The sequence below is a fragment of the Salvia splendens genome, chromosome 3 (assembly GCF_004379255.2).
Source record: "Salvia splendens isolate huo1 chromosome 3, SspV2, whole genome shotgun sequence".
NCBI classification, from domain to species: Eukaryota; Viridiplantae; Streptophyta; class Magnoliopsida; order Lamiales; family Lamiaceae; genus Salvia; species Salvia splendens.
This window is the reverse complement of record NC_056034.1, coordinates 29,933,590-29,944,662: the sequence shown is the minus strand read 5'-3', so window position 1 is coordinate 29,944,662 and position 11,073 is coordinate 29,933,590.

The following is an 11,073-nucleotide window of genomic DNA, read 5'->3' as shown; positions in this document are numbered from 1 at the left end:
GAACCCAGCGTGCCCCAAAAAGGCTCTGATCTCCTTCTGGTTGGTTGGGTATGGGAGTTTTGCGATGACCGCTACTTTTGCTGGGTCGACCTCGATTCCCGTACTTGACACTACATGTCCCAAGACTATCCCTTCAGTAACCATAAAATGGCATTTCTCGAAATTCAGAACCAAGTCCTTCTGGCGGCATCTTTCTAATACCCTATTTAGGTTATGCAGTCCTTGATCGAAATCGTCCCCATAGACAGTAAAGTCTTCCATGAAGATCTCAATGCAATCTTCCAATAGGTCCGAGAAAATACTCGTCATGCATCTCTGGAAGGTGCCCGGGGCAATACCGAGACCAAAGGGCATTCTCCTGTAAGCGTAAGTGCCAAAGGGGCAAGTGAACGTCGTCTTCTCTTGGTCATCTGGATTCACAGCGATCTGGAAATAACCGCTATAGCCATCCAGGAAGCTGAAATACTGCTTCCCTGCCAATTTCTCCAACATTTGATCAATGTACAGAAAAGGGAAGTGATCCTTCTTCGTAGCTTGATTCAGCTTCCTATAATCTATGCACATTCTCCACCCAGTAACTGGCCTTGTCAGTATTAATTCATTTTTTTCATTTTTACCACCTGAATCCCTCATTTCTTAGGCACCTTGTGTACTGGGCTGACCCAATTACTGTCGGGAATGGAATAGATAATCCCGATCGAAACCAACTTGACAATTTCCTTCAGCACCTCTTCCCTCATGTTGGGGTTCAGTTTCCGTTGTTGGTCACGGTGTGGCTTGGCTCCTTCCTCCAGTCGTATGTGATGCATACATAAGTCTGGGCTGATGCCCACTAAATCTGTCAGCTTCCAGCCAATAGCCTTCTGATTTCTTCTTAATACTTCCAACAATTTGTCTTCTTGCCCTTGGGTCAAGTGGCTGTTGATGATAACGGGCATTGTTTCGCCCTCACCTAGGTAGGCGTACTTAAGATGTGCTGGAAGAGGTTTCAATTCCTTTGCGGATTTTGGCTCTTCATTGGGCAGAGGGTTCTCTGCTGCCTCTTGTTCCAGTGGCTTGCCTTGATCAAGCCGTTTCGCTAAGCTAGAAACTTGAGCTGTCCTACTTGACCCAGCTGGCCTCGGGCGCCCGCAAAATTCCGATATTGCTTTCATGACGGCTTGGTCGTCCATCTCTCCGACTTTCATAGTATCGTACCACTCTTCCACTTCTTTTTCGACCTCCTTATCTGTAGCGGAGTCAGTGAACTGTCTCTTTAATAATTCTTCCTCCAAATACTCCTGTACCAAGGGCTCAGTCACATCTATGGAATATACGTTTTCGCCGTCAGCTGGATTTTTCATGGCTTCATCAATATTGAACGTATACTGCTCTCCCTTAAAATCCAGTCTTATCGTCCCATTTCGGACGTCTATAATAGTGCTGGCTGTTGACAGGAATGGTCGTCCTAGTAGGACTCCACTCGACTCCTTTGTCGCGGGTTCCGTCATTTTGATCACAAAAAAATCAGCTGGGTATAGAAAGTTATTCACCTTAACAATCACGTCTTCCAGAATCCCCTCTGGGTGAATACACGATCTGTCGGCCAACTGTATCATTATGTCAGTGTCGATGTGCTTGGCCGCTCCTAACTTCCGATAGATGGAGTATGGCAGAATGTTGATTGATGCCCCTAAGTCACACATAACGTGCTCTACCTGGGTGTCTCCAATAGAAATAGGGAGTGTAAACATTCCATGATCAGTTTTCTTGGAGGGGAGGTCGCTTCTCTGGATTACGACAGAGACGTTCTCGTGTGTAATTAGTCTCCCTTCCTCATTGACCTTCCCTGCCAAGTAGTCTTTAATGAACTTACTGATCGGGGGCATTTTTAACACCGTCAAGAGCGGTACCTTCACATCCACGTCCTTGAACATACTTGCCACATCGATTGTGGCATCCCTTTTCCTTGTCACTATTCCACGGTACGGATAAGGCTTAACCCTTTCGGTTTCTTCCTTCTGACTTTCTTCCGAGGCCTCACCTCCCACCTTCTCCTTGCCCTTTTCTTTTACTTGATCCACTCTACTAGATTCTCCCTCTCCCTCAAGGCTTTGTCCGGAACTAGTTGCTGGAGATATCGCAGGATGGCTGGGGCTTTGGTAGACTTTTCCCGACCTCAAGGATACTTCACTAATATTCTCGCGACCAGGTGGTTGTATAGTGGCTTCATTCCCCTTCAACTCGCCCAGCGACTCTGCAACTTGAGAGAGTTGTTTCGTCAGCATTTCCAACGTCGCCCGCTGCTCTTTCTAAGCCTCCTGGATTTCCCGCATCGCATCATTTGGATGGTGCGGTACCAACATATCTTCGTGGCCTTCATTGGGGTGTCGGTTGTATCTTTGATTCAGCGGTCCCCCACTATAGATGGGCTGCGGGTAGTCAGATTCGCGGTTGGTTGTACTGTTGATTTCCAGGGTGCTGATTTCCCCGTAGGTGTGGTGGGATGTACATGACCATCTGGTTTCGTGCGGGCCAGTTGGGTTGCCCTTCAGAGGGTTGTACTTGCTGGGTTAATAACTGGAGCGGTTGGCCTTGATTCTAACCAGTCCATCGAAAATTGGGGTGGTCCCTCCATGGAGCATCTCTCTGCTTCCTTTGGATCCAGTTGCCATTTGCGTTCCAATGGCCATCGGCATTTGCTTGGGCCTGCGGCTCTACCTCAGGGGGAAACTCGCAATAGTAGTAGTGATGCTCTTCTGGTGGTGACGGTTGCGGCACATACTGTGGCTCTTTTGGTGTAGGTGGTGGAGGTGGCCTGGCTTTCTCTAGTGCCTCTAGCAATTTTTTTTCCAGCTGCTCAAATCGAGCCTCCAACTTTTCATCATTCTGCGCCTCTGCCACGTGCACTACTCCTCTCCTATATTGCCCTTGAGATGTCTCATACGACCGCTTGGCCTCAATAAGCCTCTCCAGGATATTATTGGCTTGGCTAAATGCGGTTTTCGAGAAGTCCCCTTGAGCTGCGAGGTTGAGGTCGTTCTTGCTATCCACAGTGAGTCCACTGTAGAAAATAGAGTAAACTTCCTTCTCCTCCATCTTGTGGTTGGGGCATGCTTGAAGCAAACTTTGGAATCTGTCCCAATACTGGCCGAGGGGCTCGTCGTACTCCTGCCTAGCCTCTGTAATCTCCCTTTTCAGGGCACTTGTCTTCGATGCTGGAAAGAAGCGATCGAGATATATCATGCGGAACTCAACCTATGTCCTTAAGGAACCTTCTGGCAGCCTTGACAGTCAGACACCTGCATCGCCCTTCAAAACGAAGGGAATAGCTTTGAGCATGTAATCTTCGGATGTGGATCCAGCCGGCACAGGCTGAATATCACAGTATCGGCAGAATTCTTCCAGAAAAGCGTATGGACACTCCTTCGAAAGTCCGTAGAAGTGGGACAAAACGGCCAGTACTCCCGATTGATCGCGATGGTCCGCATCCCAGGAGTAGCGGCAATGGCATGTGTAGGCTCCATGTCGTCATGAGCGTGTAAAGAACCGATTCCAGAGTCATTGTCGGCGAGGGCCATCTTTGCTTCTGTTTGTTCAGGTGGTGGAGGTTGTGTATTTTGCTCGGCGGCTGCTGCTGTTTCTAATGCGGCTCTGTAACGAGTGGTGACAACTCCGGCTTCGTGGACTCTCCAATGAGTGTTAGTCTCTCTGTATAGAAAGGGATGATTCCAGTGTCCACCGCGTTGGTACCTTCTCATCAACAGTGAAAAAACAAAAAATGAGAAAACAAGGAAATAAAAACTATATACATCTACGCACTACGCACAAACATAAAGTAACACCATGCTTCCCCGACAACGGCGCCATTTTGGAAGGGGCTTGGAAAGAGACGAAAACGTGATTAGAATGCGGATCAAGTTATATGGAATGATAACCGAACCGGTAAGATCAGTTAGCAAATGTCGTTGCCACTTAATCACTGCAGTCTTGCTCTCGCTCTTTCTTCCTTACCAAAGTAATTTATAAACTCCCAATTTTGCATTACTTTATGAGTAGAGCGGCAAGTTCGGGGTCGATCCCATAGAGAAGTTGGTGTGTCGAGTGTGTGAGTAGTGAACAAGGGGGTTGGCTGCTGCCACGCTTTATCTTTGGAGTTTTTAACTACTATTTTCTTACTCTAGGCAGAATTAAACTAGCTAGCTTGATCAACAGAAGTTTAACTACTGGGTCAGGTGAATTGCACGTAACACCGGAAAATTAAATGCGAGGATGAAAATGAAAATTACTTTGATTAAACTAAACTGAGTACAACGTGAAATTTAAACTAAGCTAACACTTCGGAAACTAAGAAAGCGGTAAAACTGAGAAGAATCTCAGTGGGAAACTTAAGATAACGCTAACAGAAAACAATATTTTGCAGCGCTTTTTAACTACGCACTACATTATCTAAGCTAAGCTATTCCAGAGAACTGGACTAAGCTAGAGAACTAAACTAAGCTAAACTAGACGGAAAGTAAAAGATCGGATTCTTTTTTCTTGTGGTGGCACACCCTCTATTTATAAACTCGATTCGGCCTCCAGCTGGATAACGATCTTGCCAGGGAATATTCGCTCATGCTGAGAATAAGCGACTCACAGATTGCTACGTCCCTTTCTTCTAGAATGACGACGCTTTTGAGTAACAAATTCCTGACTCAACTCCGTCCTTACGTCTCATAAGCTAGCACGTGTCCCCTTCTAGAACACCGTCCTTGATAACAGAATGGTGCGTCTTATCCAGCTCATTTCCTCACGTGTTCTTCTTCTAGAAGCCAGCGGTCCCCGCCTAATTGCATGATCACTCCCCCTTGATCAACTCCCCCGATTCTTGGCCTTTTATCGCATTTTGTACTTGCTTGATCAGTTCGGCCTTGCTGCCTTAGTCAAGTGACATTTCTGCACATTTAACACTTGTTTTGCGCGATAAACCGACAAGTAGCATACATTTTACCCTTAAACCGATGCATGAAATGAGCCTTATCACCACTCTCCAAAAGTTGTATCGTCGGCCACAATCTCGAAGGGGACGAATCAACGACAGTGATGCAGCTGAAAAAAAGGGGACGAAAGAAGAAGAATGATGATGGTGTTGGGTCAAGTCGAAATACGCTGAACAATGATGGTGTTGGGTCGAGTCAAAATACGAGGAACAATGGTGGTGCTGGCCCTAGCCGTCCTCGGGTTATAATAGACCTTGAGCAGGAGACATGACAACTCCGTGGTGGACATATCACCATCTTCCACCCGGAGCTTGAATATGGTACGCATTTTATCCTTTAAAAGTGTTCTGCTATGTACTTGAAAAAATGTAGAATTTGTATTTATGTAATGTTGAGTTTAGGGTTCTGTGAACATATGGAAGGACTTGGAAAGAGGTCGAAAACACGAATAGAATGCGGATCAAGTTATATGGAATGATAACTGAACCGATTGGATCAGTTAGCAAATGTCGTTGCCACTTAATCAATGCAATCTAGCTCTTGCCCTTTCCGCCGTGCCATAGTAATTTATAACTCCCAATTTTGCACAACTTTAACAGTAAAGCGGCAAGTTCGGGGTCGATCCCACAGGGAAGTTGGTGTGTCGAGTGTGTGAGTAGTGAAAAGGGGGGTTGGCTGTTGCCACGCTTTACCTTGGGAGTTTTTAACTAATGGTTTTAATATAGACAGAATTAAACTAGCTAGCTTGATCAATGGAAATTTAACTACTGGATCAAGTGAATTGCAGGTAATAACAGAAAAGTAAATGCGCGGATTAAAAACGAAAATAACTTTGATTAAACTAAAAGTTGAGTACAAAGTCAAATTTAAACTAAGCTAACACTTTGGAATCTAAGAAAGCGGTAAAAACTGAGAAAAATCTCAGCGGGAAACTTAAGATAACGCTAACAGAAATGAGTATTCTGCAGCGCTCCCTTTCGGTCGCCCTTTAAACTAAGCTATCTAACTAAGCTAGAGAACTGAACTAAACTAAGCTAGAGAGCTGAACTAAACTAAATAACTAAGCTAGAGCTAAGCTAAACTAGACGGAAAGTAAAGTCTCGGATGCCTTCTTGTGGTGGCACACCCTCTATTAATAAGCTCGATTCGGCCGCCAGCTGGATAACGATCTTGACAGGGAATATTCGCTCATTATGAGAGTGAGCAACTCATTGATTGCTACATGTTGTTCTTCTAGAATGACGATACTTTTTTGGTAACAGATTCGTGACTCAGCTCCGTCCTTGCGTCTCATATTCCAGCACGTGTCCCCTTCTAGAACGTCGTCCGTGATAACAGAATGGTGCGCTATATCCAGCTCATTTCCTCACGTGTTCTTCTTCTAGAAGCCAGCGGTCCCCACCTAACTGCTTTATCGCTCCCCCTTGATCAACTCCCCCGATTCTTGGCCTTTTATCGCCTTTTGTACTTGCTTGATCAGTTCGGCCTTGCTGCCTAGGTTAAGTGGTATTTCTGCACATTTAACACTTGTTTTGCGCGATAAACCGATCAAGTAGCATGTATTTCACCCTTAAACCGATGCATGAAATGAGCCTTATCAAACTGCTCACACTTAAAACATACTTGTCCTCAAGTATAAAGAAAAAATAAAAGAAAAAGATAAGGCGGATTTCAGGCATGGTTTACTTATTTCACTAGTAAAGGAAAACGAAAAGAAAAACAAAACTTTAAGATAAAAACACGTATTCACACGTATGCATAAGACCGGATAATTTTCCAACAATCATACTCGAGGTCGAGGTCAATCCATTTGTCAGTAGCTTGTGTTCCTTCTCTTTCGCCTTTGCTTGATCAAGGTGTCAGCTTGTCAATATTGCTCAATTTAAAAACCATTGTTGGATTCACTCAGTCACTCCTTTCTCACCAGAGATGTTAGGACTGTTCACTCGGTGTTGCTACAAATTTAATACTTTGAATCGGACTACACAAGATAGTTTCTTAAGGTCTTTGTTTTGGGTTGTAACGGGGCTCAAGGGCAGTAACGTGTCAGGTTAGGGTCCTAGGGCTTCTAAGTTTAAATATAAAATTTTTAAAGAAAAATCACATGAGTCGAAAGGCCAAAGATTTGACTAAACTCGCTGGATTAGAATTGGGATATTTATTTCTTGGTGCTCCCTCTTGGTCAGATTTCGACCTTTAGCCTTATAACCTTCGGCTTATTATTGTTTTTACTTTTTGATTTCCTGGGTCAGATTTTTTTTTTAATATGATCAACCTGATTGTCTAACTTGATCAACCCAGCTACCCTTTATTCCGACCATTCTTATTGCTATCCCCATTTTGTTTCCCTTGACAAACTTCATTTATTTGACCATCTTTCCTCATGTGATATGAAACTTTGAATTTGGTTTTAAGGCTTCAAAGAAAGGGAAAGAGTGTATGGGCTCGAATTGGCTACTAGGGGGTGTCTTGACTAATGAGGCGGGTTTGTGGAACGAAAGAAGAACACGGCTCAAATGGTTAAGTCCTAATGCCTTTAGTCATTACTACTTGTGCAATTTTCATCTCAATATTAAAAGTCAGCCTCTCGTAATTTTTTCTTTTGTAAAAATAGTAGAAAGTGTTATACTTTTGGCTTATAACTCACATATAGAGAGGCTTCACAGTTGGTTTAGAAATTGAGCGTTTCCATCATACTTGCGTCATTCGAATTGATCAAGTTTTTGCAATCAAGTTTTACATGTGAGCATATTGAATCCATTCTCTAACTCTCCCAAAAAGTAATCAAGTCTTCCATTTATCCAATTTCATGCATATTGCCTATCTATTACTACCTGGAATTTGTTATTTTTGAGAAAAATTTTAGCATGTATGATTTTATTGTAACTAACCCGTCCCCCCTCCCCACTGCATATGAACTCGTCCTCGAGGGACTGGATGCAGTGGAAAGAAGGGTTAGGTACATGTGAAGGCATAACAACAATCAAGGGAACTTCTCACACTTAGACCAGACACTGGGCTAAGTGTGAGGCAGTGCCAGCAATCAAAACATGCTAATAACCACACAAAAAATAAAACAGATATAGGCAAAACAGAGAACAACTTCCATAAACTTCTCACACTTAGTCCAGACACAGGACTAAGTGTGAGAACGGAGTCAAAAACATAATTTACACAAAGAAACAGGGTTAAGGGTGATACTACTGCCTTCTAGATTGTTGAATCAGGGGAATGTTGCGCGCCTTCCTTATCGCCTCCAATACACAGGCCTTCCTTATTGCTTCTAAGGCTTCGTGTTTATCGGAGCTCCTCCTCCTTGGTATATTTTTTATTCTTTTTTTCCTCGGGGGGGGAAGCATGCTGGCAGCGTTAGCAAGCCTCATACCTTGGTTGGTATGGTGGCCAGTACTAGGGGAAGGAAGGATATTTTCTTCCCCCTTCCTCTGCTCTCTTCCTCTGCTCTCACCAGTCTTGCTTGCTGCCTTGAACCCTCAGCTTCATGAAGTAGCTGGTTCATTGTCTGGTGGCTCGTCCTTCTCGGGATGGAGTCTTCCTCTATAGTCGATGAGAGGTTAAATTCTGCCTCCTTTCGTCGTAGAAGGAGGTCACTGGGACGAGGCAGCCCTTCTGTTGGTGGTGGCGGAGTAGGGTCTTTAGACCGAGAAATTCTTAGGCGAGCTTTTAGGGCGGTGTAAATCTCCACGGGGTCAGTGCCGACGGGAAAACTTCTGAGCACAGAGTCCACACGCCCTATGTCAGCCGGGTCCATATATTGGAGTGGGCCGGTGAATCTAGGGGGCGATAATGGTGTTTTGGTGATTGGTGGACTTGGTGGTGAAAAGGATCTCTGATTATTACTGTTGAGACCGGCTCCTGAAGAAAACGAGGAGGTATTGGAGGTCTCGAGTTGATTGCCCTGCATTTCTTTCTGATTATGTTTGCTGGTGACTTGAATTTGGAGAGAATTAGATGGGGATAGCACAAAGGTTCTGAAGGCAGTTGATAGAAAGTGAGATTCGGAAAACCCCCTTTTATACTCAAACTCCGACTGTTGAGATCCCTGCCTATTGAGATCTCTGTGACTTTTCGCGTACTGGCGCGCCTTTTCAGATGCCAGATGGCAAAGCTTCTCCGATATGCTTCCTTCCTCTCTCCAGGTCGTCCTTTCATTTTAACAGTCGGCGCCGCCTGACACCTCTCTAATTACTGCGCACGTCTTATCATCACCTGCTCTTATCAACTCAATCACTGCACCACCAATTAAATTCAATTTGCACTTATCACGTGGAACATTAAATCCCGATGGCAGCTCACATAATTCCACTTGATCAGTTCCTTTCCTCCACTTTCGATTTTTTTATTAACTAAGAAAAACTTGACACACTAAAAAAAACTATTTACACTAACAAGGATTTGACCGGGTTTATTTCCATCGGGTTTGCTGATTTCCACTTGACGCCTTCTTCACCCAGCCTCAGTTTTTTTCTTGATTGTACCTCCTGTCCATGCAGACTTGGTTCAACTGGACTGTGATACGCCTGGTCGGGCATGTCCTTGAGGGCATTTGGCGATTCAGGTAGTTGCCTTGTAAACGAGGATTCCTTCTTCAGCATTCCTTTTAATGGAGAGGCTTGGTCAGGTGGTCTCTCGACCCTTCTTGGTTGAGTAATCTCTCTTGCCTCGGCTGGTTGTGACGGCTGACAAAATTCCATAATTGCGCTTCTAATGGCTTGATCATCCATTGCTCCAGTCACTGTCGTATCAAACCATTCTGCTGCCTCTCTCTTCAGCTGTTCATCTTCAGTGTAACCAGAGGATGGCTCTTTGAAGGATTCCTTTTTCGAATACTCCTGTTTCCGAGGGCTGATAGCGTTTACTGTTTGTATGCTCTCTCTGCCCTGTGGCTTTTTTGCCGCTTCGTTAATGCCGACCGTAAGTCGCTCTCCTTTAAACTCCAGATTAATTGTCCCATGGCGGACGTCAATGACTGTGTTGGCGGTGGATAGGAAAGGTCTCCCCAAAAGGATCCCAATAGATTCCTCTGCTCCTGGTTCCGTCATTTTTATAACAAAGAAGTCGGCGGGATAAATGAATCTGTTCACCTTGACGATTTCATCTTCCAGAACTCCCTCGGGGTAAATGCAAGACCCGTCTGCTAGCTGTATTTCCATATTGGTTTTGAAGAGCTTAGCATTCTCCAGCCTCTTGTATATAGATTATGGCATAATATTGACGGAAGCCCCTAGGTCGCACATTGCGTGCTCCATTTGAACGTTTCTGATGGAAATTGGGAGCGTAAATACCCCTGGGTCAGTTCTCTTGGAGGGAAGATCACTAGGTTGGATCATATCGGTCACTTCCTCTGCTTCAACCTTTCTCCTCTTTTCAGCACCTTGTTCACAGATGTTTGACTCTTCTTTCGCTATGACTTGATCAAGGGCTCTGGATTCAAGGCTTTTATTAAAACTTGTCCTGGATGCTAGAAAACATGCAGTTGAGCTCTGATAAACTCCTTCTGACTTCAGAGAGACTGTGTTGACATTCTCTCGCCCTGGAGGAGGTTGCACTGTAGCCGGAATCTTTCCTTCATTACCTCTTAGCTCGCCCAGTGACATGGCGACCTGATATAACTGCTTCGTAAGCATTTCTAATGCAGCTCTCTGTTCTCTCTGGGCTTCCTGCATTTCTCGCACAGCGTCATGGGACTGGTGTGGAATCATATCCCCTGGACCTTCATTTTGCTGCCTGTTATTTCTCTGATTAAATCGGCCTCCTCCATGGCCTTGCTGGTAAAAACCGGAAGACCCATACTGCTCTGGTTGGTTCTGGGACAGATGATTTTGTTGGTTTCCTTGGAAGTACTATTGGTTCCCTTGGGATTGCTGGTTTCCCCTGTGGTACTGTGGGACATAACTCACCATTTGATTACTTGGTTGCCTACCCTGCTTGCTATACTGAGGGGCTTGGTGTTGGTACCCTCATTCTCCTTCCTGTTGTAGGCTTGACCAGTTAGGATGTCCTCCACTTGACCAGTTACGTTGTCCTCCAATTGACCAGTTCCCTTGAGGTCCACTTGACCAACCTGTCTGACCTCCTAGCATTCTATTCCCTC